General features: G+C 47.9%; 1 protein-coding gene across 1 annotated transcript in view; it reads left to right on the top strand.

Annotated features, from left to right (window-relative positions):
* The first annotated feature begins 729 nt into the window (after positions 1 to 729).
* MAPKAPK3 (MAPK activated protein kinase 3) overlaps positions 730 to 24,408 on the top strand; it is a 115,829-nt gene continuing 92,150 nt past the window's right edge. The window contains exon 1 of the mRNA XM_045025262.1: positions 730 to 842. The gene's annotated coding sequence lies outside the window, so the exon portion shown is untranslated. The remainder of the gene's footprint in view (positions 843 to 24,408) is intronic.

The following is a 24,408-nucleotide window of genomic DNA, read 5'->3' on the forward strand; positions in this document are numbered from 1 at the left end:
TGAACATTCAGGCCTCCTCCTATGCCGTTTCCATTACCAGTACTGTTAGCTAGATGTGTGTGACTGCCATGGCACAGGTGCCTTTCCAGGTCCCACAACTTTTGCAGCAAGGTGTGAACACTAGCATGATCCCAGGCACAAGCCCATGTCAGCACGGTAGCCCCACAACCCAACCATGTGAGATAGCTACCTCACAGATGTTGCAGTTAGTGTGAGATATCTCTGACCTCAGAATGGGGTAGCCATCAATAGAGGAGCAAGAGTGGGAAATATTAGAGCCTTATGGATGACAAGTGGGCCTGCCTTTAATAGAGTGTATGAGCCCAGAGTTATAAAGGGAAATCTCCTAAGCTAGTACCACCCTGTCTTAGGTTTTCCTAGAATAATATTGTGATGCCATGTACCAGGTGTCTTTCCTCCCCTTCGCGGATCCTACCCAAAAGTATCCTTTAGGGGGAAAAACTCCCTGAGTTTAGGAGTTGCCTAGGAAGGCCACCCAGGACAGATGTAGGTGGAACCAATGAGAATTGGTCCTCCAGGGACTAGAAGGACTCGGAGGAGGCAGAGGCCAATCAGGGCCCGGCATGCAGGATAAAAAGGGCTGGCTGCTTCTTCTAAGGGATGAGTTCTCAGCAAAGCTAGAACCAGGGAGGAAGGCTTGCTCCCCATTAACCAAAGAAGCCTGGCCTAGTCAGGGCTAATCTCCAACTGCACCTTTGTTTCATTCAGTGAAAGACTACTTGGTGGAAGGAAGAGCCTAGGTGTGCCACCCTGAGTTGAATATTCATTTGACTGTTGTACGACTAGAGAAGCATACTTTGGGAGATGCGCCACTGGCTCAGGTGAGCTTGTGACAAATAGCTATGTGAATGTGAATATGGACACTGATGGAGAGGAAGTAGTCAGGAGGAAGCAGTGTGGAGTTCATAAAACAGCTCGTACCGATCCTTTGTTTTTAGGACAAAAGGCTAGAATTCAGTAGGCTGGCACTTCTGACTCTCCTCAGTTTCCAGTCAGTGTCTTCCCTGAGATCCCAGGAAACATAGTCCTAGTCCAGGGCCAGCCATGCTGGGAAGGGTATAAATTTTCCAATAGCTAAGATTTTTGCATCAGATCAACTTATGTTACTGCCACTGAACAGAAGTGGGGCCAAGCTTTGCTGCTAGGTTTTCATGGAATCTGTGGGTAAGAGAAACTACTCACTTTGGTTTTTTGTTTTATTTTTTCTTGTCTTTGTAAAGAGTTTGAGGCAGATGTAGAAATTTTTCTATCTAGGATAGACTGGAAAAGAAGATCCCAGGCAGCAAAAGGCTTTTTTTCCTGTTTTTATAAATTCTACAAATGTGCCTTCCCCTTGCCCACCTTCCCCCTATACCTCCCTCCCCCCACACCCCATAAAACATCTGCCTTTAAGAAAGCCTCTCCTGCATTAGGAGTGGATAGCAACAGGTCTATTGTTTGGCCCCTCTGAAGACAAGATGAGGATAGATTGGTTCCCAAAGACATCAGAACTGAAGGGGGTTGTAGACCATCATATTGTCCCGCCCCTTCTTCTGGAAGGTTGTGTCATAGTTTCAAGATAACTGCATCTGTATCTCTCTGTTTCTCTCTTCTCTCCCTCCCCCGGGCTCCACTCCAGGAGGGCCCAGTCAGGTCTCCAGCCATCACCTGTTTTTCTCATTCCTTTCTGAACGGGAAGTTTTAAGGCTTCTGTAGTATCCCCAGCAAGCCAGTCTGCCTAAAGGCCCGGGCGTATCTGTTGCTTTCACACCAAGGGCTATGAACCGTGTATTGCCAGCAGTTGCAAGTTCCCGCACAGCTCTTTCTAAGCAAGCACATTTATTCTTGAGCTAAAAGCATTACAGAGAAAACAAACAATAAACAGATTTAACCACAAACTAAACATACTAGGAGTCACCCATCAGTCTTATGGGGCCCTAGTAGGCCAAAGTTTTTCCATCCCTTCTGCAAAGGTTGGGGAAGTGTCCTTGCACAGAAGGTCCTGTCTGTTTGCCTGAGTCCATTTAAACCTAGCTTTTTATATATATAATACTCTTTCTTTGTGTGTTGGTCTGGGAAAACCCACTTTGAACCAGTATATGCAAGCTGGGCAACGAGAGGCACCTCTCTGGAGGTGGTTACAATCTAAGTGACTCACCTTAATCACTCCCTAACATACTGGGTTTTTTTGGTTCCTGGAGGAGCTAGATTTAAAAAAAGTTGTGAATTGTTTAATGATCCAATGACTGAGGGCTTGTCTTCACTACCGCGCTAAATCAGTGCCACGGTGATTGATGCAGTGGTGTCAATTGGCGCATCTGGTGAAGAAAGGACAGGAACAAGCTCTCCCATCGAAGTAATTAATCCACCTCAATGAGAGTCAGAAGCTGGCAGGGGAGCATCTCCTGCCGACATAGTGTGCTGTAGACACTGCATTAAGATGACATAAGTGATGTTGCTCAGGGGGGTGTTTTTTTCACACCCCTAAGCAACATAACTTACATCAACTTAAGTGGTAGTTTTCAGAGTAGTAGCCGTATTAGTCTGTATCTGCAAAAAGAATAGGAGTACTTGTGGCACCTTAGAGACTAACAAATTTATGCTTATGCTATAATAAATTTGTTAGTCTCTAAGGTGCCACAAGTACTCCTATTTTTTTTAAGTGGTAGTGTAGACAAGGCCTGAGATGTAACCAGGGCCATCCCTAGCTATTCTGGGGCCCTACTCAGCCCCCCCCGCAGGGGGCACGCCTCCACGGGAGGTGGGGCTGGCCCCAGGCCTCCGTTGGGGAGGGGCTGGCTTGGGAGACAGGGGGGAACTACCCCCCTGCACTCACCGGCGGTGTGGCTGGGGATGGGCCACTACACTTCTCACCGCCAGTGAGGCCTGACCCTACTACAGTCCTCAGGGGAGTGGGGGCGGGGCTTGGGTGGGAAGAGGCAGGACTGGGGTGGGGAAGAGGCAGCGCGGAGCAGGGGTGAGGGCTATGGGAAGAGGCGGAGCAGGGGCTGGAGCAGCATGCAGCTGTGCAGGGCACCAGGAAATTTGGTGCCCAAAATTTCCTGGTGCCCTACACAGCTGCGTTCTTTGCATATGGGTAAGGACAGCCCTGGATGTACCTGCTTTTTCACAGGGACACTTCTGTCAATCTTCATAGTGAAAAAACACATTTTTGCAGAGAGAGAATCTCTGTCACTATCTACAACAATCACAGATGCATCGGTTCCCAAAGAACCTTCTGAGAAAGTTCAACAAGGGTATAGTAATTTCCCAGTCAGCCAAAGATCTGTCCTCACTTGATCCCAAAAAATAGAGTGTATCAGCTGCCTAGTGACAGCCTAGATAGTGGATTTCCCACAAGACAAAAAAATACAGAGATTGCTCAGAGGAGGTGATATTAGAAAGAAACAAGTCAATATGTTTTCTTCCATTGGTGTTTTCTGTATTGAAACTACTGTTATCCCCTCAAGAAGTTGCCACTGAAGGATAAATTTCTGAATAATTCACCATCTGTAGACATAAAGACCAAGATGACTTCAGAGTTTGCATAAGAGGAGGAAGACATGATGACTTTAGATCTCCTGGCTTTCCAGATGTTTGTGAGATGAGATCTCATTTCTTTTCTTGAAAAGAGCACAGTGTCTGAACAGGTGGAGAGCACAGATGTTTCTCAATAATCACTGAATGGATATTGCCTGGTGAAAGGGACATGCAATGTGTGATAGCCAAAGTTAGCCCCTCACCCTTCTTCTGTTTAAATATTATTGCCTCCATGTAAACCTAGATGAACTCTAATTGGAGACTCCCACACCAATTCCTGTATCCAATCAGTCACCCATCTACAATAATGATCAACTCAGAAGAAAGTGCACAAAACTGAGCACTCAGATATTTTAAAAAAACAACTTGTGAAAAAATGTAAATAGTGGGCCTGTAGCAGGGTGCTGGTGCAAAAGCACCTAATTAACCCCTGCCCAGTCAGCTCCAATCAGGGGAAACAGATTGGGGTTGATGGAAAAGGCCTGATGCCAGCCTGAGGATTGGCAACACCTGCTGGCCTGACAAGCCAAGGGCTATGAAGCCTGGGCGGGAGCTAGAAGGAGGGAGGGGGGGACAGCCAGGGGGAAGTCAGTCACTGAACTGAACTGAACTGAACTGAACTGGAGGGCTCCTTGCAGAAGGCCAACTCTGCCTGTAAAAGAGGTTGAATAATCCTGTAAAACTTGTAAATAGATAGACACTGGTGGTGGGATAACTGTACGTAAATAAAGACATGGGTGTTGCACAACCCTGAAGCCTCTCTCAGCCTTATTGGGGGCAGCAAGCAGGCCCCAGGAAGAGGGGCAGGTCGTGAACCCTGTTACAGGGACATATTTAGAGGGGAGTCTAAAGGGTACGTCTACACTACCCGCCAGATCGGCGGGTAGTGATCAATCTATCGGGGATCGATTATTTATCGCGTCTAGTGTAGAGGCGATAAAATTGATCCCCAATCGCTCTGCTGTTGACTCTGGAACTCCACCGCTGCAAGAGGCGGAAACAGAGTCGACGGGGAAGCGGTAGCGGTCATCTTGCCACCATCTGCACAGCCAGGTAAATCGACCTAAGACACAACTTCAGCTACGCGATCTTAGATCGACCCCCCCACCCCAGTATAGACCTAGCCTAAGAAAATCTAGAGGAGAACTAAGTTGGTGTAATGTATGCTTTTTCTGCTCTTCTCGGTGTGTATCAGGCCTGCACAACTCGTAAAGCAGCGAGGGCCACATTACTCCAAAGAAAACATCTGAGGGCCAAACCCCACCAGCCCCATGGAAACACCCTCCCCAGCACCTCCTGGCCCCTCGGAAACACCCTGCCCCAGCACCGCCCAGCCCTGCAGAAACAAACCCTCCTTCCCCAGCGCCGCCCCACCAAAACAGCTGTGGGCCAAAAAGGAAGGTTGGGGGTGGGGAGGTGATACTTGATTTTAAATCAACCAGGGGCTCCCAGCTGAAGAGGTGGCTGGGAGCCCTCAGGGGCAAATTAAAGGGCCCGGGGCTCCGGCGGCTGGGGGAACCCGGAGCTTTGCAGGGCTGGGATTTAAAGGGCCCAGAGCTCCTGCCACTGAGGGAAGCCCGAGCCCTTTAAATCCCAGCCCCAGCCCATCCGCTGGAGCCACGGCCGGGATTCAAAGGGCTCTGGGCTGCCCGCAGAGCACCGTGTGCGCGGGATTTAGAATCCCCCCGCAGGCCATATGTTGTGCAGGCCTGGTGTGTATGCTACACTAATTTAGGACCCCTCCATAAGCCTATAAACTGACTTAAATCCCCATAGGCTTACAGGTCCTGACAAATGTAGAACTTACTCTGCTCTTACTCCTTATGTAGCACCTATAAATTTGGCTTAGTAGTCCAGCTGCTGTAACTGACGTGCTGAGGTGCCAAAATGTTTGGCTTGTAAGATGGTGTGAGGTCACAGACCTTCCTAGTTAAACACAGACTCTGCTGCTACCATTCCAAGGCATACTGAGGAGAACACAGCAACCTGCCAAGCTGAGACACTAAGGATTGCCTGATATAAGCACAACACCACTCAGAATATGAGCCAAATTCAGAAGTGGTGTTCAAAGAGCTATAAATTAGATTCCCTTACAATAGTCAGAGTCGTTAGTCTCACTGGCACCCACTCACCAATGCATAACTGTAAGGGGATCTAAACTGGTGTAATGTAACTTGTGGGGGAGCCAGAAGAAGTTGGAAGTTTAAGTGCACTTTCTTATACTCTTGTTTTGTTTGTTCTCCTCCTGGCTACATTTCTTCCTTCAGGCATTGAAATCTTAATCACCCATTTAGACTCCCTTGCCCTCTGAGTTAATGGACCAGATACAAAGAATGGAGGGGGTAACTAGTGGTGTTCCCCAAGGGTCAGTCCTAGGACCAATCCTGTTCAACTTATTCATGAATGATCTGGAGAAAGGGGTAAGCAGTGAGATGGCAAAGTTTGCAGACGATACTAAACTGCTCAAGATAGTTAAGACCAAAGCAGACTGTAAAGAACTTCGAAAAGATCGCACAAAACTAAGTGATTGGGCAACAAAATGGCAAATGAAATTTAATGTGGATGAATGTAAAGTAATGCACATTGGAAAAAATAACCTCAACTAGCCTAAGAAAATCAACACGAAGGGGGCTAATTTAGCTACAGGAAAAAGATCTTGGAGTCATCGTGGATAGTTCTCTGAAGATGTTCTCACAGTGTGCGGCGGCAGTCAAAAAAGCAAACAGGATGTTGGGAATCATTAAAAAAGGGATAGAGAATAAGACAGAGAATATCTTATTGCCCTTATATAAATCCATGGTACACCCACATCCTGAATACTGTGTACAGATGTGGTCTCCTCATCTCAAAAAAGATATACTGGCATTAGAAAAAGTTCAGAAAAAGGCAACTAAAATGATTAGGGGGGATAATCCCATATGAGGAGAGATTAAAGAGGCTAGGACTTTTCAGCCTGGAAAAGAGGAGACTAAGGGGGGATATGATAGAGGTATATCAAATCATGAGTGGTGTGGAAAAAGTGAATAAGGAAAAGTTATTTACAGGTTCCCATAATATAAGAACTAGGGGCCACCAAATGAAATTATTGGGCAGAAGGTTTAAAACAAATAAAAGGAAGTTCTCCTTCACACAGCGCACAGTCAACCTGTGGAACTCCTTGCCTGAGGATGTTGTGAAGGCTAGGACTATAACAGGGTTTAAAAGAGAACTAGATAAATTCATGGAGGCTAAGTCCATTAATGGCTATTAACCAGGATGGGTAAAGAATGGTGTTCCTAGCCTCTTTGTCAGAGGGTAGAGATGGATGGCAGGAGAGAGATCATTTGATCATTACCTGTTAGGTTCACTCCCTCTGGGGCACCTGGCATTGGCCCCTGTCAGTAGACAGGATACTGGGCTGGATGGACCTTTGGTCTGACCCAGTATGGCCATTCTTATGTTCTTATGTAAAGGTGATGTGTAAGTTGGGATATAAGTTATGCCCTGGTAAAGGAAAGTCAAGTCTGGTAAGAGCCAGTTATTACCAGTTTTGATGGAGGTTTTTTGACATGGAAAGTGCACTTAAACTTATACCTTATTCTGGCTCCTCAGTGAGTAATTAGGAAGCTGAAACCCGTCATCTTGTTGCCTACATTGTATGCCATCAGAATTTTGACTTCTAAATGATAAATGCTTTGCTTCGTGTTTTAAAATCATGTGTATTATTCATTTTTAGTTTGGGATGATAAAAAAAACTAAAATGTTATCAAATGTAAAATAGTTTAAACATCACAAAATTCCAGTATGAGAAGAGTGACGGGTTCGGTCATGGAGACCCCCTTGGGACTGTCACCTGATATGCTGAGACTATCTCTGAGCCTGTTTTCTCTGCCAGTTTGGGCCTCCAGAACCCTGTCTTGTTGAGCCAGATATGCTAATCTGCTGCAACACAGACCCAGGGTCTGAACCACGCCCCCAAAGCTGCAAACGTAACTGAAACCGGCTCAGCAAGTGCTCCTATCTTTAGCACCCAGACACCCAGTTCCCAATGGGATCCAAATCCCAAATAAATCCGTTTTACTCTTTGTAAAGCTTATACAGGGTAAACTCATAAATTGTCTGCCCTCTATAACACTGATAGAGAGATATGCACAGCTGTTTGCTCCCCCAGGTATTAGTCACTAACTCTGAGTTAATTAATAAAATCACTTTTGCTTATTAAGTATAAAAAGTAGGATTTAAGTGGTTCCAGGTAATAACAGACACAACAAAGTAAGTTACCAAGCAAAATAAAACAAAACACGTAAGTCTAAGCCTAATACAGTAGGAAACTGAATACAGGTAAATCTCATCCTCAGAGATGTCCCATTAAGCTTCTTTCACAGACTAGACTCCTTCCTAGTCTGGGCCCAATCCTTTTCAGATCAACGTTGTGCCTTAAGGCCTAGGTCCAGCAATCACTCACACCCCCATAGTTACTGTCCTTTGTTCCAGTTTCTTTCAGGCATCTCTTTGGGGTGGAGAGGCCATCTCTTGAGCCAGCTGAAGATCAAAATGGAGAGGCTTCTAGGGCCTTTTATATTTTCTCTCTTGTGGGTGGAAACCTCTTTGTTCTTCTGTGCAAAGTCACAGCAACAAGATGGAGTTTGTAGCCACCTGTCCATGTCCATGAATGTCCATGAATGATTCAGCTTTTTGCAGGCCAATGGTATTGTTTACATGTTAGTTTGAACGTTCCCAGGAAAGCTCACATGTGGATTGGCATCTCCAAAAGTCCATTGTCAGTTAAGTGTTTCTTGATTGGGCATTTACTGAAAATAGTCATTTCTCAACAAGCTGACCAAATGCTTCACTGAGGCTACTCAGAATCAAACACATTGAGATACAAGTACATAGCCAATATTCATAACTTCAAATACAAAAATGATACACATACAGACAGCATAATCATAACCAGCAAATTACAACCTTCCTATAGACACCTTACTTGACCTCCTTTGTACAAGATTTGGTGCAACTATAGGACCTTGGTTGCAACAATGATCTATACGGTCACAGTTCATGTCAAATAAGTCACAAAGAGTACCACCAAATATCCAAAAGGAAAAATCTGGAGCCTTACTTGAGTTACATGCAGGCTGAGGGGTCCGCTGGCACACAGCTCATTGCAGGATTGGGACCTATACTTGTTCTCCACCACCACCACCCACTCACCGACTGCAAGTTTTGGGGCCATAGCAGAAACAGGCTGACTTTTAAATTCTGTGATTAAAATCTGGGGTTTATTTTGAGTAAAACCTGGATTAATATTTAACTTGCAAACTTAGGTTTGTGTTTAAATAAGGATGAAAGGACTCTTGCCCCTGCTGGGCTCTTATCCAGCAACAATAATGCTCTTCAGAGAGCAAACATCAATAAAAAAAATGCTATCCAAAAGAAAAACGCCCCATTACCCTCTCAGCTGCAGTGGGCCTGTCAGCATCCCCTTCATTAGTATCTCAAAAGGATTCTAAGCCACTAGAGCTGCCAGAAGCACAAGGGAAGCAGTAGGATCCACAGTGCAATTTCTGGATCACATTTAATATCATCAGTCCCCAGGAAATCTAAGACTAGTATTTGAGGGTGGGCACAGCAAAGCACATATTGCAGAGGTTTCTACAGCCTAAGGTGCAGAGAAGGTGACAGTACAGAAGTTCCATTCTCTTCTCTTGCCCCATGTGTGTGGAGTGGGGGTAAACTGCATCCTCAGGTATTTCTTAACTCAGCATGCTTGCTCCTTCAGAAAGCTTGGCAGAGAAATTATAAAATGTTAACTGGCTCAAGAGAAGAATATTGAAGAACATATGAATATCCGTACTTAGATTGGAGAAGTCAGGATTTTATGATCAAAAGAATTTCAGAATGATCATTCCAGCATGGAGAGCTGCATGGATTATGACCTTAAAAAGCACAATTTATTCAGTATGGCTAACTCATTGTAACACTGTTATGCCTAAAACAAATTATTATCGGCTCTGCTTCATTTTGGCCAAACTAACACGAAATGAAAAGCACTAAGTGGGAAGGGGAATCGGGTTGAATAAGCTCCTGTTCTGGAGGGAAAGGAGATTTAAGGAGTTAATAGGAGAGGATGCATTCTACGAGCAACAGGTATCTGTAGCCAGGGCCTGCTCCAGGCATCAGTGAAGGAAGCAGGTGCCTGGGGCGGCCAATCAAAAGGGGTGGCAGTCCGTCCATTGTTGGGGCGGCACGTCTGAGTTGGCGGCAGTGGCGGCGGCACTATCAGTTCGCCTCAGTCTTTGATGGCGGGCCCTTCACTCCTTGTTTACCTCGGCGGCATTTTGGCAGTAGCTCAATCTTTTTTTTTTTTCCCCTTTCTCACCGCTTGGGGCCGCAAAAAAGCTGGGACATCTGATCACCCTAAGCCATGAACTCAAACCAGTGCTTGGGAGCTATGTCTGTGATACAGCACTTCAAATAGTGACTTCATAACACCCTACCTATTAGGGACTGCTATTTAATTTTGTCCTGCTGAGGAACTATTTGTTTGCCACTTATGAAAATACTGTTCCTCTCTAGTTTGTTTAGAACCAGGAAACATCAGAGTGTGGAACACAGCAATCACGTTCCTTGATTTTATTTTTTATGGGCAACTCTGTACTGTGTGCATTTATTAGTCTCTCATGATACTTGGTTAGGGGAAATGGTGACTTGTTAACTTACTTTTTGGCTGAAGATGCACCTTATGGGCTCCAGAGATGTAACTTAACACCAATGATTTCCTAGGGAGGTTCCAGTTTTGAATTCATGCCTTCTCTTGTGATTGACATTGCTCTGGGTAGGGTACAGATTATCTTGGGCTAGCATTAAACAGGGTTAGCTGGCTGCTTTGATCAGGCTGAACCTTTCATCACATTTTGATATGACTGACCATATCAGAGCTGGCCCACAACATTTTGGCACCTGAGGTGGGGAGCTCAAATGCTGCCCCCCCAGCCCCTCTCTTGGGCCAAAACTTGGAAAGGTCTCAATTCTGTCTTCTCCCTGTTCTACTTCTCTCATGGTACTGCTCTGCTACCTACCCAAATAAAGGAGAACTAACAACTTAAAATGCCTTGTTCAAAAATTTTAAGTAACACTTAACTTTCAAACGCCTTAACAGCAAGTGTAACTTTTCTTGTCTGCATAGTAAACACTGGGATTTTTATAAATTAAATAAATAAAAATATCTGTTTCAGTAAGCAAAGTGATGCTTTCCATGCCTTCTTGGTTGCAAAGATTTCAACTGCTTCCTGAAGGTCACAGTCTGGGCCAGCTTATGCTCTATTGAGATGGTTGCAAGGCCAACCAGCTTCTCCTGTGTAATTGTGGAGCGTAGATGTGTTTTTATTAACTTCAGCTTGGAGAAGCTGCGTTCTCCACTGGCAACTGTTACAGGAAGTGTTAGAAGTATGCGCAGAGCAACAAAAGCATTTGGAAAGAGGGTGGTCATCTTATTTGTGCACATATATTCCAGAACAGCCTTTGGAGTTGATCCTTCTGAAAGGTATCTTGGAAGGGCTTTCAGTTCATCACCTAAATCACTCGCATCAATATCGCACATGTCATCATGTGTCAACACTGTCTCTAGTGCCCTGCATTGCTGGTGTAGGTCTTCTTCGGGTATAGTGAGGAGTTTTGGAATATCATACAACATCACAAATATACTGCTGAGTTCCCTGAGCTGCATGAAACGTTCTTCAACTGACTGTATTGCACAATCTAGCACCAGGTTAAAGAATTCAACTTTGAATTGTTGTTTGGGGTCTCTTATGGGATTATCCTGTGCCTTGTAATCAAAATGTCGTCTTCTTCAGTGACTCTTGTATTCTTGAATTGGTGGAAAAATAGCATCAGTGTGAAATTCTTCTGCCAACTTCTGTGCATTCTTCAGAACGTTTTGAAATCCCTCATCGACCGGTAAGACTGTAGGAATGACTTTGCTTTGTCCAGTTGTTCCATTGCTCCAGATATATCAAGGTCAACACCTTGGAGTCTCTTGCTTACATTTATTTCAAACAGTATGTCATGCCACAACACTAAGCCACACAAAAATGTGAAGTTATGTATGTTCTTCTTCGAGTGATTGCTCATATGCATTCCAGTTAGGTGTGTGCGCGCCGCGTGCACGTTCGTCAGAAGACTTTTACCCTAGCAACACTCGGTGGGTTGGCTGGGCGCCCCCTGGAGTGGCGCCGCTATGGCGCCGAATATATACCCCTGCCGACCCATCCGCTCCTCAGTTCCGTCTTATCGCCCGTGTCGGTCATTGGAACAGTGGAGCGCGGCTTAGCTGACCTCCACTTCCCTAGCTACTCGTAGTTTCTCTCGTTAATTCTGGTATATATAGTTCAGATTTCTATAGTTAACCTTATTCATTTGTAGTATAGTTTGTGTATATAGTCACAGGGGTTTGGGGCTTATTCCCTTCCCCGCACCCGGTGCCGGGTACTATGCCCGGTTCACAGGGTTTCAAACCGTGCTCGGCCGGCCATAAGCCGATGCCGACAAGAGATCCTCTCCTAAGTGCCTCGAGGAATCTCACCTGACAGATAAGTGCCGCATTTGTAAGGCCTTTAAGTCGAGAACAATAGGGGAGCGAGACTTTCGTCTCAAGTAGCTCCTGAGGGAGGCAGCTCTTACGCCTCCGCTCTCGGCACCGAGCGCTGGTAAGTCTTCAAGAAGCGCTCCCTCGGCACCGAATCGCCGGTGCCGCCAAGGCCTCCCGGCACCGGCCATCGCCGGCACCGTCGTCCGCTCGGCACGGATCCCTCTCCTGGAGGATGAAGAGGCACAGGACTCCTGCTGCGTCCGAGCCGCCTGCTCCACAGCCCGAGCACTATACTAAGTCGGACCACCCAGCACGGATATCTGCTGTGGCACCAACAATATCGGCACCGCCGCCTCCGGCCACACAAGAGCCGTTGAGTCCGGTGCCGGAAAGCTCCCCAGTACGAGCCGTGGTTGAGCTCACTATTAAGCTGCGTCAGAGCCGCCTGCTCCGCAGCCCAAGCGCTATACTAATTCGGACCGCCTGGCACCAATACCTGCCGTGGCACCGACAATATTGGCACCGTCGCCTCCGGCCACGCAAAAGCCATCGAGTCCGGTGCCGGAAAGCTCCCCGGTACGAGCCGTGGTTGAGCTCATTATTAAGCTGCGTCAGAGCCGCCGGTTCCGCAGCCCGAGCGCTGTACTGAGTCTGACCGCCCGGCTCCGATACCTGCCGTGGCACCGACAACATCAGCACTGTCAACTCCGGCCACGCAAGAGCCGTCGGGTCTGGTATGTGAGTGCTCCCTGGTGCGAGCCGTGGTCGAGCTCACTATTCCCTCTACGCCGGAGACATTTCCATGTCGAGGAAGTTGATTGCAATGACAGCGCATGCGCTGCCTCAACCCCTGGTGCTGCCGGTGCGAGTTATATAGTCGATCGGCAAGCCTGCCTTGATCAGACCACCCTGCATCGGCACCGCGGAGCGGCACCATTCACGATCGCGGTCCCGCAGATGTTCTCGGTCCCGTCGCCAATCCAGGTGCTGACGCCGCTCACAGTCCTGGCACCATTCACCATTTCGGTACCGGTCGTACTCACGGCATCGATCAGCGTCCCGTTCGCCGGCCCGGTACATTCGGCGCCGATCCAGCTCCCGGTACCGCTCCAGGCACCGGACTCCCGTCACCACTCCCGACGTCAAGCCTCGAGATCTCGGTCGACCTCCCGGCACCGCTCCGGTGGCAGGTCCCGTTCTCGCTCTCGGTACCGGTATGCCTCCCAGTACCGATCCCCTGCGTGTCGAGTGACGTCAGCTAGAGAGGGAGACCCTGCTCAGGGCTTTTTAGCTCCTCCATGGCCATCCAAACATGCATCACTGTCGTCCTGCACAGGCAATTTATACGCGCAGGACTGTGATTCAGATGTGCACACCAGAGTCTTCCAGGTGCCCCAGGCCCAGGACCCTGACCCCATCAGTGGTCACCCTGTACATCTTGGGCGTGTCATCAGGCCAAAGGCCTACCTGTGATCCCATCTCGCTCTGTTCCGTCAGAGCACTGGGTGCCAGGAGACAGTTAGCTGCCCCCCTCCGACCGGTCCCACCGGATCAGGAGGTCGTCTAGGAGCGCGAGCCCACACAGGACCCGCTTGTCCCCGGCCTTTCTTCTTCCTCCTCCCCAGATGAGGCTGTGGCAGGGGCGTACTCCTCGGGCCCTCCTCTAATCGACTTGGGGGGCCATCAGAACCTCCTGAGACGGGGGGCACTCAACCTGAATCCCCAAGTGGGGGGAAGTCTTGGAGATACGGTATCCGGTTGTAGACATTCTGTCGGGTGACGCCCCACTAGAGTGGCCCTACCGTTCATTCCGATGATCAAGGCCAAAGTGGATACCATCTGACAGTCTCAAGCTACTATCCCGCCCGCAGGCACGGGAGTCGAACGCATGTACATGGTACTCTCCAGGGGCTACAGGTACCTATATGTCCACCCCCCGCCCCCCCCCGCCCGCTCCCTTGTCGTCCAGTCCGTCACTGAGATGGAACGCCATGGCCCGCTGGCACCAGCCCCTGAATCCAAGGAGGCTAGGCAAATGGACTTATTGGGCCATCAGATGTACTCGGCAGGGGCCCTGCAACTTCGCGTAGCAAACCAGCAAGCCCTGCTTAGCCGCTACTATGGGCGGTGGTGGGCAAATTTACGGAGTCGGTTCCTCAGGACTCCTGTTAAGAGTTTGCTGCCCTCCTGGAAAAAGGGAAGAAGGTGGCGAGAGCTTCCCTCCAGGCCTCATTGGATGTAGCTGACTCCGCAGCCACGACCTGGGCCTCGGGTGTTGCCACAAGGCGTATTTCATGGCTCCAGTTATCGAGCCTTCCCTCGCAGCTGCTGCACACTATACAGGACTGGCCCTTCAATGGCAAGGGCCTGTTCTAAAAAAAAAAACAAAAAAAAACAACTGACCCTAGGCTGCAAAGCCTAAAGGACAGCAAGGTCGCTGTGAGCTCCCTCTTGGCATGCACACGCCGGTGACTCAGCGCCGACCTTTCTGCCCCCAGCCTCACCGCCCTTACCCTGCGCCTAGACAAGGACAGGGCTTTGCCAGCAGGCGTCGCTGGGCCGTCGTAGGCGTCAGTCAGGACCCCAAAGCAATTCCTCTTGCAAGAGGGGCGGACGCTCCTCCCCATTGGAGCTATAGAGGAGGTACCAAAGGACGAAAGGAACAACGGGTTCTACTCCCACTAATTCCTAATCCCCAAGGCGAAGGGAGGTCTTAGACCTATCCTAGGCCTGCAGGAACTCAACGAGTTCATGGTTCGCCTGAAGTTCCGCATGGTATCCATGGGGACCATCATCCCATCCTTGGATCCCGGAGACTGATATGCCGCCCTTGATATGAAGGGCGCGTATTTTCACTTCGCCATTTATCCTCCACACAGAAGGTACCTCCGGTTTGTGGCCAACCGTCATCCTCTCCAGTTACGGTCCTCCTGGTTGGCCTCTATACAGCCCCAAGTGTACTCAAAGTGCATGGCTGTAGTCGCTGCCTCTCTCCGCCACCGTCGGGTACACGTTTTCCATATCTAGACAATTGGCTCATTCGAGGGACCACCGGGGCACAAGTTACCAGTCATGTGGGCGTCGACAAGGATCTATTCCTGCGTCTAGGCCTGATGATCCATATACAGAAATCCGCTCTGATTCCCACACAGGGCATAGAATTCATTGGGGCCATCCTGGACTCCAGTCTCGCCAGAGCCTGCTTACCTCAGCCTCGGTTTCACGCGATGGTAACAATTATACAAGGTCTACGGACCTTCCCGACAATTTTGGCTCGCACTTGTCTAGGTTTCCTGGGTCTCATGGCTGCCTGCATGTTCGTAACCAATCGTGCCAGGCTTCGCCTCCATCCATCTCAATCGTGGCTCACCTCGGGGTGCCACCCGGGCGGAGACAGCATAGTCAGGGTCGCCCCAATCCCCCCGAGCGGCCCAGGCTCCCCCGACTGGGGGTCGATGCCCTCCCTGGTGTGTGCAGGGATGCTGCTCCATCCACCTCACCCCTCGGTGTCCCTCATGACGGACGCCCCATTTCTCGACTGGGGGGCTCACCTGGGTCGGTTTCGCACTCACAGCCTTCGGTCGGCTCCAGAGCTGGCTTTGCACATCGATGTCCGGGAGCTGAGAGCAGTCTGCCTTGTGTATCAGGCATTTCAGCAGCACCTGCAAGGGTGTTGTGTCTCGGTGTTCACACTCAACACAACAGCCATGTGTTACATAAACACGCACGGAGGAGCACGGTCCTCCCCTCTTTGCAGGGAGCTATCCGACTCTGGGACTTCGGCACAGCCCAATCGATAGACCTGGTAACGTCCTTTCTCCCAGGGGTCCGGATCACTCTGGCGGATCACCTCAGCAGATCCTTCCGGTTTTCTCAAGTGGTTGATTCCTCCGGACGTTATACATTCCGTTTTTACGGAAGTGGGGCTTTCCCTGCATAGTCGTCTTCGCTCTCGCGAGAACGGAAAGAGAGAGGCAAGTTCTGCTCATTGCAAGACCTCTCCCTGGGCTCGATCTTGGAGGCTTTCTAATGCCGTGGACGAGCCGTCTGCTGTACGCTTTCCACCGTTCCCGCTAGTTCAAGGTTCTGCTAAAACTCCGCAGGCACAGAGCGCTCCTTATCATGATCGCTCCAGCGTGACCCAGGCAGCACTGGTACACCATGTTGCTAGGCCTGTCGGTGGCCAATCCGATTCCCCTGCTTCTTTGCCCAAACCTCATAACGCAGGATCTCAGCAAACTTTACCACCCTGACCTACAATCCCTGCACCTCACAGCATGGCTGCTGTGTGGCTAAACTGATCCGAGTTACGTTGTTCTGCCTCGGTTCTACAGGATTCTCCTGGGTGGCAGGAAACCTTCCACTCTGTTAACGTATCTGGCCCGCCAAAACCTGGGTCTTCAACTTGGTTCTAACCAGTCTTATGGCTGCCCCATTCACGCTACTGACAACATGCTCGCTGGTGTACCTGTCCTGAAAGACAGTTTTTCCTTGTAGCCTTTGCATCGTCCAGACGAGTCTCCGAGCTTCAGGCTCTCATGGTGAACCCATGGTATACTGTGTTTCTCAAGGGCACGGTGCAGTTGTGACCACGTCCGGCCTTCCTCCCCAAAGGTGCTGTCAACCGTTCATATCAACCAGGATATCTTCCTTCCGGTCTTCTCTCCGCAGCTACACTCGTCGCGAGGGGAGCACATTTGCCCTCCCTAGACGTCCGTAGGGCGCTCGCATTCTATCTCGAGCAGACAAAGCCCTTTTGTAACGCCCCACCTCTTTGTCGTACTGGCGGACCGGACGAAGGGCCTACCTGTCTCCTCCCAGAGGATTTCATCTTGGGTGACGTCGTGCATCCGCACCTCCTCTGACTTGGCCTATGTTCCATCGAGCCACCTTACTGCACATTCCACCAGGGCTCAGGCTTCTTCTGCTGCCTTCCTGGCTCTCTTCCCCTTCCAGGGGATAGGTCATGCAACTACCTGGTCCTCGGTCCACACCTTTGCCTCATTGGTTCGACAGTCTAGAGGTGATGCAGCCCTTGGCTCAGCAGTTTTGCATTCTGCAACATCTCACTCCGACCCCACCGCCTACGTAAGGCTTGGGAATCACCTAACTGGAATGCATATGAGCAATCACTCAAAGAAGAAAAGACGGTTACTCACCATTGTAACTGTTGTTCTTCGAGATGTGTTGCTCATATCCATTCCAGACCCGCCCTCCTTCCCCACTGTCGGAGTAGCCGGCAAGAAGGAACTGAGGGGCGGATGGGTCGGCAGGGGTATATATTCGGCGCCATAGCGGCGCCACTCCAGGGGGCGCCCAGCTGACCCACCGAGTGTTGCTAGGGTAAAAATCTTCCGACGAACGTGCACACACCTAACTGGAATGGATATGAGCAACACATCTCGAAGAACAACAGTTACAACGGTGAGTAACCATCTTTTTCTGCTATTTCCATTTCCCTCTGCCACTGTTCTCCCATGAACAGTTCCTGTCATAGTATTATCCTCCATAATGGCAACTATGGCATTTTCCATCTTCCCAATTTGGTGTTTGATAGGCTTTATCGCCTCCACTCAACTTTCCCATCGTGTGACACTCAGTGGTTTCAGTGTCAGAGAGGATGTTCCCAGATGTTGCTTCAAAATTTGCCATCAATGAGTTGATGCAGAGAAAAATACATAGATGCTTTGAATTACATAAAAAAATTCAGCAGCCTGACTGGAAACTGATGCTGCATCACTGACCACCAAGTTCAATGAATGAGAACTGCATGGGACAAAAAAAGCTTGAGGGTTTAATTCTCGGATCCGTATCTGCACTCCTTTCATTTTGGCACCATTATCGTAGCCCTGACCTCTCCTGTCAGCTATCGCAATTCCCATATCTTCCAGCTTTTTAAGAAGCACATTTGTCATACCAGCTCCTGTAGTATCATCAGTGTCAATATATTCTAGAAAATGGTCTCTGACAGTCACCATTGCAGGGACATTTTCACTAGGTTCTGTTGTTACAAAACACATCAGCCATATGGAACAAATGACTTTAATGGTGTCAGGTGTGCAGTCCAGAATAACAGAGTAATATCTTGCTGACTTCAGATCTGCCACAATCTTGTTTGACTTTTGTTGCCAGGAACTGTATGATCTCATTTTGAATTGTTTTTCCAAGGTAGTGGTGTGTGTACATTTCTTGGGTGGTGATTCTTCTTAGATGCTCCTGGAGTACAGCATCAAACTCAGCCATCAGCTCCACAATTGTTGCCATTGTTGGCACATACAGCTGATCTGAAGTGCCACGCAGTGTTAAGTTTGGGGTAGCAAGCATTCTCACAATGGCAATGCGCCTTTTCAGAACATTTTGCCAGTAAAGAGACTCTGATGCAATCTTCTCTTGATGCTGATCATCTATGATGGCCTTTAACCTTAGTCTCATCTCAAGCTCTTTCCACCTATGGAATGCTCTCTGGTGATTTGCTGCCTTCTCACGGCATGCCAGATTTCTAGCCAGATTTTTCCAGTCCTTTGTTCCCGTAGAACCCAATGTGGATGGAACATTAGACTGGAAGAGTTTGCAACAAAAACAGCATGCAGCGTTCTGGGTTTTTTAGTACATAAGCCATGGCCTCTCCACTTTGTCACCATTGGGGATTTCATCCCAGTAATGTGTTGGATGGAAACTTCTATTTTCATTGTCTTTGGGAAACATGAAGTTTTTCACTTACTGTGGCCCATGCAGTACAAGGACATCCCTCAGGCTGCTGCTCAAGTGGGTCCACAGTCCTGGATCATCTAGGCTTAAGGAACTAACCTGAGCAGCAACTGTTTCTTGTGCCTCCACCACACTCTTCTCTGATCTACACTTTTCTTCAGGAATGTGCATGGTTACATCCATTTGAGATGGAGATATGGATGCTGCAGTAGCTGCCAGGTCACCTGCACTCGAACTGGAAGATCAGGCATCTCCTCACCACTCACATCCTCACTGGGGCCGGAAGGCTCACCATGAACACTTGTGTCTATGTATCTCAGGAGAGCTCCTTCCTGCTTAGATAGAAAAGCTTCCTTTGCTTGCTTGCTTTTTCTGAATGCTGCCCCACAGGGGCGTTTTCTTCTTTCACTCATGATCACTGTTTGTGCCAGGTATAGTGCCTCTCAACCCTCAATTGAAGGGGACAAATAAGCAGGCTGGTAGCAGGGCCTGAGTGAGGGAAGATATCAGCGTCTTAAGGGCCTAACTGGCTCCTACTACTTCAGTTGACTGCCTGTTCTCCTCAAGTGGGTTCAGGGAAGCAGCAGGAAACAGGAAGCTCCCTGAGAAGCTGGTGTTAACCAGTCCAGGCTCCTGGGGGTGCTAGAGAGGTACATAAGAGGCTCCTCCTCCTCGCTCTTCCTGCAGCTTCTGCTGCTTTCTGTTATTCCCTCTCACCTTTTCTCCTGCCTTCCTGTTATGTCTCTTGTGCCCTCCTTCTCCAGCACAGCATTCCACCATCTCTGGTATCTAGAACAGAGAGAATACATGCACCAGCAGCGGAAACAATTTTCTATACTCTGGGTCAGTCTGGCACCTGAGGTGGCCGCCTCAGTTCGCTTCATGGTAAGGCCAGCCCTGGACCATGTGGTGTTACTTTGGTGACGAAGGAAAGTTTGTGTCTGGAATCACTCTCCAGTGGTTCTAGTTGCATCTTTCAATGTAGTGATGGTAGACAACTTTCATTGGTGAGGGAGTTCAGATCCAGTAATCCATCAGTTCTCTTTCATCTCTCATGCTTCACAACACGTGAGCCTCGTGGCAAGGTCATTTCTCTATATAAAATATGCCTGTATGGCTCATATTTTGAGATTGGAGCCTTGACTAGACTAGACAGTCCCTCTTTGTCTTAAAGTATCCACCAGTATAGACAGGCAGTAGTCTGCATTTAAACACTGTCACTTAATTCTGTACAGGATGGTCTTCATGACCTGATGCTTCAAATATCAGCATTTGTCAGCACCTTGTCTGTGGATAGTGAGAGCTGAACTGGTGGTAGCACTGGTGGGAAAAATCAGGGAAAACGTCTTAGTGTAAATGCTAATGTAAATGCTGCTGCAACAAAATGGGGCTTGAGGGGCCCAGAGAGGGAGAGAAGAGTAACCATGTAGGAATACCCTGCCTCTGGCTGCTCCAAGGCATGGCTCTGAACTTGTTTAAATCTAACTTCTATTTTGATCCTGAAAATCACTTTAAAAACAAAACAAAAACTTACTGTACACACCCCTGCCTACTGCAGGAATGCTCAAAAGCAAAGTCAGGCAGAACAATGTGGTTCTTACAATCAGAGTTAGACCTTTGACACAAACAAGAGACAACTTGACACATGATCACAGCTAAATGTTAATGCCTGTCAGAGGATGCTGATTTCAGTGATTACTATTACTGCATTTGCTTTTCGGGAGGCCCACACAGATTTCTCTTTGTGTACAAAAGGTAACTTTTGGGGAGTACTGAGAGGGCAAGTAATGAACTGGCTAAATAAAACACTTACATTAATATGATCCACAGTGAAGTGTGTGCACTCGAAATTATACCAGCCTGTAGGTGGGAGTGAATATCTTGGAGGCACAGATGCATGAATTGTGCACAGAATGACACGGTAACTGCAGCCTGTACTCTACACCTTTGAACTAGGTAATGACCTATGCACCCAAAATTATTGAAACCTCTTTCTGTTGGGGCATGATCTCATTGAAGTAAATGGAAGCAGGCCCACAGATCTCTGGATGCTCCTAACCAATGTGTTCCCAACATTAGCATTTTGGTGGAATAACCCAGTGTGGCTAAGGGAGACGACCTCAGACAATACTAGAATCCAGACTCCTCAACGTGTTAAAAGCATGTTGGAAGAGTGAAAAATGTCATGTTTTGGGTCTAAATCCTGTCCATCTGCCCAAGAGGAGATAAAGGAAGATGGGCTGTCTTGTGGATAGGGTGCTAGCCTGGGACTTGGGAGACCCAAGATGAATTCCATGCTCCATCACAGACTTTTCTCCATCTGTAAAATGGGGATAATAGTACTTTCCTGTCTCCCAGGCACTGAGGATAAATGCATCAGACAATGAGGTGCTCAGGTCATACAGTAATGGGAGCTATATAAACACCTTAGATAGCAAATGGAAGGCATACTAGAACGGACATGATACATCTAATAATGCATACTACCCAGATAGTTGACAATGCCTCAGAGGAAGGTACATAACCACTACAGTGCATCTAAATGTCTACAGACACATGCAGAGGGTTCTTCCTAACTGTAACAATGTGGTCTGTCCCCTTTAAGGGGTGGTAGGCCCAGGGGCCTGCCAAACCCCTGTGCCAAGGTAAACCTCTTTAAAGGTAAGTGTTTCATCAGAATGGGGGCCAGGTGTTTTAATAACATGCCTACAATTCTTAGCAGGTAAAAAGATGGGGCGGGGGGGTCTGGAGAGAAGTTCCCTGGAGCAGAACCTGTACCCTGATAAGGGTAACCTAGGGAAGCCAGTGAGGATTACAGCACAGTCCCTGTGGGGCTGTGATAATTTCATCTCAAGGCAGAAGGAAGTTTGGGCTGAGAAGGAGGCGCTGGGAAGGAGAAACAGAACAACTTGAGGGGCAGAAAGACTGATTATTTAGGATTTCCAGGTCTGGAAATTCATGGCAGAGGGTGGGTGTAGGTTCTCCCTAGGCTACCATCCAGGTAGAGAGTGCAGCAACAGCTGCTGCTAAGAGGAGGTAGACAGAACTAACCAGAGCTCAGAAGGGCTGGAATTTGAGCCTGGGAATAGAAAGGCAAAGCCTGTTATGTGACCAGCACAGGTCCAAGATGGAAGACTGATGTTTTTCTTTAGACTTTGATTACCTCAGAAGGGTTGGACTTAGCCAGAAAGCCAAGCCACCTCAGAAACTGAGTCACTGAAAACCCAGGAGGGAAACTGAGGCAGGTTGACTGCAGTGCCACACCACACAGGGGCCTGCTCTGGAACTACACCCTCTATCTTAACCCCATCTTATACCCTGGGGGATTCATGAACCACTGTAACTGTTATCCTACTCTCTATAATTGCAGATGCTGCTGTTTTATGTAAAATGTGAAATCTCCCTTTTAATCCCTAAAGAATGGATACATGGAGATCCTTGCATTGAAACAAATACAGCTACTTTTCAATGGAATGATTAATATCTTCACGTGTACAAAGAGCTTAGCATCTCACATCCACATAACAGCACTCTGTGCAACAGTTATGAGTGACGGTGTGAGAACTACAATATTTTTAATATCCTGACTGAGCATTCAGATGTGTAATGAAACATTGCACAGTTGAGGAGGGTTGTGTGTGTATGTGGGGGGGGGGTGTGAATTGGATAACAATGCTGAATATTCCAGTAAACTGCGTATCCATGGAGATGTATCATAGAATCATAGAATCATAGAATTCAAGATCAGAAGGGACCATTATGATCATCTAGTCTGACCTCCTGCAAGATGCAGGCCACATTAGCCGATCTACCCACTCTTTTAGCAAGCGACCCCTGCCCCATGCTTCGGAGGAAGGCGAAAAACCTCCAGGGACACTGCCAATCTGCCCTGGAGGAAAATTCCTTCCCGACCCCAAATATGGCGGTCAGCTGAACCCCGAGCATGCGGGCAAGACTCTCCAGCCATACCCTCTGAAAGAGGTTAAGAATATCATATCATTGACCCAATTTGACCCAATTAAGTACCAGTTTGGCACTTAATTGACCTATTGACTAAGCCCGTTATCCTATTATACCATCTCCTCCATAAACTTATCTAGCTTGATCTTAAAGTCATGGAGGTCCTTCGCCCCTACTGTTTCCCTCGGTAGGCTGTTCCAGTATTGCACTCCCCTGATGGTTAGAAACCTTCGTCTAATTTCAAGCCTAAATTTCCTGACTGACAATTTATATCCGTTTGTCCTCGTGTCTACATTAGCACTGAGCTGAAATAATTCCTCTCCTTCCCTGGTATTTATCCCTCTGATATATTTAAAGAGTGCAATCATATCTCCCCTTATCCTTCTTTTGGTTAAGGAAAACAAACCGAGCTCCTCAAGTCTCCTGTCATACGACAGGCCTTCCATTCCTCGGATCATTCTAGTGGCCCTTCTTTGTACCCGTTCCAGTTTTAACTCATCCTTCTTAAACATGGGAGACCAAAACTGCACACAATACTCCAAATGAGGTCTCACCAACGCCTTATATAACGGGACTAGCACTTCCTTATCCCTACTAGAAATACCCCGCCTAATGCAACCCAAGACCGCATTAGCTTTTTTAACGGCCACATCACATTGCCTACTCATAGTCATCCTACGATCAACCAGGACTCCCAGGTCCTTCTCCTCCTCCGTTACTTCCAACTGGTGCGTCCCTAGCTTATAACTAAAATTCTTGTTAGTCATCCCTAAATGCATAACCTTACACTTCTCACTATTGAATTTCATCCTGTTACTAATACTCCAGTTTACAAGGTCATCCAAATCTCCCTGGAGGATATCCCGATCCTTCTCCGAATTGGCAATACCTCCCAACTTGGTGTCGTCCGCAAACTTTATCAGCCCACTCCTACTCTTGGTTCCCAGGTCAGCAATAAATAGATTGAATAAAATAGGACCCAAAACCGAACCTTGAGGAACTCCACTGGTAACCCCCCTCCAACCCGACAGTTCCCCTTTCAGTACTACCCTCTGCAGTCTCCCCTTTAACCAACTCCTTATCCACCTCTGGATTTTCATTTCGATCCCCATCTTTTCCAATTTAACCAATAATTCCTCATGCGGTACCGTATCAAACGCCTTACTGAAATCCAGATATATTAGATCCACCGCATTTCCCTTGTCTAAAAAATCTGTTACTTTCTCAAAGAAGGAGATCAGATTGGTTTGGCACGATCTACCTTTCGTAAATCCATGCTGTAATCTATCCCAGTTGTCATCGGCCTCCTGCTCCTTAACCACTCTCTCTTTCAAAAATTTTTCCATTACTTTGCATACTACAGATGTTAAACTAACAGGCCTGTAGTTACCCGGGTCACTTTTTTTCCCCTTCTTGAATATAGGAACTACATTAGCTAATCTCCAGTCCAACGGTACAATCCCCGAATTTAGAGATTTATTAAAAATCATCGCTAATGGGCTAGCAATATCACTCGCCAATTCCCTTAATATTCTAGGATGAAGATTATCCGGGCCCCCTGATTTACTTCCGTTAAGCTGTTCAAGTTTGGCCTCCACCTCAGATACCGTAATGTCTACCCCCATATCTTC

The sequence above is a fragment of the Mauremys mutica genome, chromosome 7 (genome assembly GCF_020497125.1).
Source record: "Mauremys mutica isolate MM-2020 ecotype Southern chromosome 7, ASM2049712v1, whole genome shotgun sequence".
NCBI lineage: Eukaryota > Metazoa > Chordata > Testudines > Geoemydidae > Mauremys > Mauremys mutica.